The sequence below is a fragment of the Etheostoma spectabile genome, chromosome 17 (genome assembly GCF_008692095.1).
Source record: "Etheostoma spectabile isolate EspeVRDwgs_2016 chromosome 17, UIUC_Espe_1.0, whole genome shotgun sequence".
Taxonomy (NCBI): Eukaryota; Metazoa; Chordata; class Actinopteri; order Perciformes; family Percidae; genus Etheostoma; species Etheostoma spectabile.
In genome coordinates this window covers 17427606-17432889 of record NC_045749.1, presented here as the reverse complement: position 1 = coordinate 17432889, position 5284 = coordinate 17427606, and the positions used below count along the sequence as shown (strand labels likewise).

Sequence of the window (5284 nt, the reverse complement as noted above, 5' to 3'; positions counted from 1 at the left end):
CAAAAAGAAGAGACTGCACCAGATCAAGTCTTCAAGTAGCTTAATTTGATCCTACTCAAATGTGTAGGCAAGGCCACATAGACACCAAGATCAGACATGAATGTCAGACACGAAAAGACAAGAAATCGAATAATATAAACTAAATAAATAACAGAAGTTTTTTAAATCTTTTGGCATTGATGTCTGGTCAAAATACAGTTTTGGGTTGTGGTCCAGTTTAGAACATACCTCAACAGCATTTCAAGAGGAAGACATTTGTCAACATGACACCACTTAGGACAGGTTTTACAGTTTAACTGCCCATTTTAACATCGGCATAAAGCACACAGACTCCAGGAGGGCCTCAACTCCTGACTTGAAGGTTAAGGCAGGTCTGGGATGACCAGGCTTTTTTTAGAGAGTGTTAACCATCCTTCAGCTGCTTTTTGATGTATGTTTAGCATGCTGCTGAAATATTTTTGTCATGTCCCAGAGATATTTATGCCCACTGGAATGGTGTCCCTTCATAAATTCTTTGTTAGGTTTTTGGGAGAAATTAATGGAAATCATTTGTTCTTCAGTAAGAGGATGGTGAGGGTAATTTCACTTATCTCCAATATCACTGTAGACCTGCCTGTGTATATGCCGAGCAAGCCCGCGTTCGGTTGGATATCAGGACATGCAAAGCCGAAGAAATATTCCAGGAATTTATTGAATATTTGTCACACAGCCAAATGTTGGATTGGAGGAACAGGATGAGGACCAGGAGGGAGTTTCTCCTGAGGACATGCAGCAAAAACACTAAACACATGCCACCCATTCCAACTCCAACATCCCTTTTGTCACTATAGTTCCCATTTACATAGAGATTCTGGCTTGTGATGAAAGAGTCCAACATTGCCAGTCATGCCACATGTAGGGAAAAGCGCTGAATGTGTTGTTTTTCTTTTGCCAATGAAAGCTCCAACTATGTGCGGATATGCTTCACTGGTCCGCCACTGAAGAGGGTGATGTCATCCTTCAGCCAGGCTTGTCACGGCCCAGGGGGTGTATTGTGATTCCAAGGTGTCATGTTTAAAACGCCATTCACAGGAACACAAATGACAGGATGTGGCTTCATGCACCTGTAGTGGAGAGAGAAAACGCTTTGGTCCAAGGCACTTTATCATCACGGACTCAGTAAGGCAGATTCATCCACTGTGGCGGTGTAAAGATTCTGGTGTCTGATTTAATATTATAAAACAGTATTTGTCAGCTAAGAACACACAACTACGAATACTGTACTAAATTATAAATCATGACTTTCTCTTTCTATTATGATATAGGTGTTAATTTCTTTAACAAGTAAACTCTAAACGATTCACTCCTTCATAGTAACTCAGTTTGATCGGGTAAATAAACACATACGTAAGCCCAGTATGAGGCGTGTGACAGGGGAAGGATAGCTCCTCTTCCACCTACATGAGCGTCGTGCGGAAAAGCATCTGGCACAATGTGCACTGCCTTCATTTCCTGCCAGCCTCCCTGGGGGAAGGACCCCTGAGTTGCTCCCAATTGAAAATTGAGTCATGCCCCTTTAAGCAGCCCTCACAAAGTGAAAAAGGGGGAAGCGGGAAAAGAAGAGGCGATAACTGTGAGGAGGGAGAGGGGGTTGGCTTGTGTGTGCAAATGTTCATTCATAGCTTTTGAGAGTGGTGGGGGGGTTGGCAGATCTTAGATGAGTGATAGGGACTGTAAAGCTTCCCGCCATCAAAGGGCAACACTGCTGATTTTTTTTTAACATTTAAATGAGTTACTCCTGTGTGCACGGCTACACCCCGCTGTATTAGAGAAACAAGAGAAAACAGCATGTTTTGCTCATTATGTTTGTTAAAAAGCTCCACTGAGAGCCACTTGGAAAAGATAGAGAGAGATGTTTATGTCGATATTATGAGGAATTCACCGACTTAACACACAACTGATACACAACTGCCATTCCTTTCAGGTGACTAATTTCCATGTTGGGCAGTCGTTCCATTATTTTTCAACTCTACTTATTCTCCTCAATCATTCTGCTAAAACACTGATTGATACTGAAAAAGATCTATTCTGGTGTATATACAATTTCATGGTTTGATCTTCACACTGCTGAACTCCCAGATGGAAATATAGATTTAGTGAAATCTCAGAGTTTATGGGGGAAAGCACTTCAGATTCCCCCGTTTCTGTCCAAATGGTGGACTGTTTTCAATACAATCTCACAATTTTCCAATTTCTAATTCAGCTCAGGGCTGTAACTTTTTTACTTTTAAGCCATTGCCAAATGAGTTAACACAGATAAATTAAGACTATCAGCTCCACACAACACTCTCTGTATTTCTCAGCATGGCTGTGTTTAGAAATGGTTGTCGTCCGGTGACTTCTGTAACTCGAGTGAAGATAATTACCTTATTTAAAGAGTCCATCATGTTTATTTTAATCCTCTGTGTCCTTCTTGGCTACTAGCAACTGCATTGAGGAGGGGTGTGGGTGATGCTTGATTACAGAAGGCTTGTATCATGTTGATGCAACAGTGGTGTTGTCATTACTTAGAATTCCTGATGGGGGCGACAGTAACTACGCACTCTAGCTTTAATGCTGATATTTTCCTATGTTTTGGCAGCTATTTCCAATGAGAAAATCAACACCTCTCCTGTTGGCACCAAAGAAAGAGACAATAAACTGTATGTCAGCCCTGTGTTCACATTCCGGTAGCATCTAGGTTTGACTGTTCAATACTGAGCAGCTCTCATATTTAAGTGTTTCTGATGTAGCTTCTGTATAAATAAAAGGTGGAAAAGCAATACGGCATATTACGAAATGACAGCTGGTGATTGCATTTTTGGTGCACCTTCATGCGTGTCCTCAGACATCACCTAGCTTTAGCATGGCACAGTTTGTAATTGTTGTGATTTTTTACAGCTGATAGATAACGTATGCCCTACAGCAAACCACAAATCTGTCCATGGTCATAAAGCAGACATGTACAGTACAATGAACCAACCCGTTGTCAATGTAGCACATCAGAAAATCTCTTTCCATGTCAGAGTCCAGCAACGAAACAGCGAAACAGTTTAACAACTTACTTAAACATGAAACTGGGTGGTCATTTTAGGTGGTTACAGTAGTAGTTTGGTAGCAAATTATTAATAATAGTTTCATATAAACTTGCAGCATACCAATTAGCAATTCTCCCATATAGAGCAATCTTAGTAATGTACTATCTGCAAAATAAACTATGGCCAAGACAAATTAGTAATACTATTTCCGTATAGGCGTCAGCTCAATGGCCTCCCTTACTGAGTGAAACATCACAAGTGTTGCCCTGGGATTAATCCGGATGCTTTTATAGTTTGATTAGGTTAATCCGCCTGCCATTTGTAATACGGCATAATATGACACAACAGAAGATTCCGACAGGATTAGATTGGATAAATGATTAATCTGCCTGCAAACACTGTGACTGGGTTTTTACAACCCAACAGTTTGCGTATTTTGAAACATTTGTGGTGGCATCTGCTTTCTTTTAAAATAGTTTTCTGTGTTAGTAGGTAGCCATCCTTAAAAGCAACACTAGAGAACTTTTTGTACCTTAAAATAATGTTTTCAAAATCGTTTCAGTGGTTCATGATCTCGTAACAGGGTGAACGGCACTTCTGGATTCGCTTTGCGGCTCTCTACCGGCTATAACCGCACTATGCCAAGTTTGCCAGATCTGTAGTTCCAGTGTGACATAATAGGACAATTCAGCTTCCAACCTGTAGGAGGACCGAGGCGGGAAAAGTTCTCTAGTGTTGCTTTAAATGACAGCAGGTGTTGTGAATGAAAGCACCTCACAGTCTTATGATGGGAGAACAAAGGGGAACTGTCTTGTTTTCAGTGGCAGGGAAATTACTGTTTGTAGTAGTATTATTATTATTATGAAAGAGTAATGTCTGGACTGAAGAGCAACTTGTGTGGTCTGCAGTTAAATGCATTAACCATAAAAAATATGAACACCCTCCCCCCGGAGGAGATCAACCACACGTTATCTTTATTTACAGTTGTGTGTGAGCTTGTACATTGAGGTGGAACCTGTAAGTGCTGTGTTGGGCCTGCTCCCTGAGTGGAGCTCAATTACAGCCAGTGACTTCTGAAGCCTGGGAACTGGAAAAGACAGGGTTATCATGTGGACATCTCAAAGCCCAAGTACTTACATGATAGAACCAAAAAGGATCATGTGATGTTCGCATAAAAGGGTTGATAGCAGATGCACAAACTATGTTGTTGAAATGACCTTTTTTCTGTACTGAGCGCTCAGCCATAATTGTTTGGTTATGATAAAAGACATTTTTGTGTTGTTGTTTTTTTTTTTTTTAAGATTATTTTTTGGGGCTTTTCTGCATTTAATGAACAGGACAGCTAGGTGAGAAAAGGGGCGAGAAAGGGGGAAGACATGCAGGAAATCATCACAGATCAAACCCTGGACCTCTGCGTCGAGGAATAAACCTCTATGCATGTGTGCGCCTGCTCTACCGACTGAGCCAACCCGGCCACAGACATTTGAGGTTTTAATTGAAATCTGCTTGGTCAGAATCATTTTCTTCAGATTTTTATGATTTTGAACATAAATTCTCATAAACACTTGTCATCTTATCCCTTTTTAATTGGTGGCTACAGGCAAAATGCACAACCATCTCCTCTTCCTTCTCAAAATTATGGCAATAGCTCACATTAAGTATGTGATGTGAATGTTGTTTAATTCTTTGAACTGCATCATATTATCCTGTTAACTCCATCTGTGAATGTAGAATCTCTCCATCAAGTGAAGTAAGGCTAAATAGAATATCTTTCTGTGTAGCAGCTGTCTCATCTGCGGTTGAATTCAAGTTACATGTACATTTTTAATCCTTTCTCCCTTGCTGTGCAACTCCATTTACAGCGTCTATATTGTCCCAGAGTGCACCTTGGCTGGACACAAACAGCTCCACTGGGGGCTTTTATGCCCACCACAATGTGGCTGAACTGACACTTTGTCTGTGACTGGCCACCGCAATAGTACAGCACTGCTGCCATATTCTCAGGCCTCCGCCCGGCCACAGAAGCACTAGGGGAGGAAAAAAATGGGACATGAAAAAAGAAAACAAGGAACATGATTGATGGTTTTCTTTGATCTTATTTTCTGCCAGTGCAGAATGGATGATTGCAGACTACTTATGGCTGTCTGTCCAATTGAGAAATAATTGTTCCTTCTGTGCATACCTGACAGAAGACATATGTCCTCAACTGTCCTTTTGGGATGAATTTA

The 5284-nt window shown here is 41.0% G+C and overlaps 1 protein-coding gene across 2 annotated transcripts in view; it reads left to right on the top strand.

Moving 5' to 3' along the window:
* Positions 1 to 5284, top strand: part of ism1 (isthmin 1) — a 12381-nt gene that overhangs the window by 1360 nt on the left and 5737 nt on the right. The window lies entirely within an intron of this gene.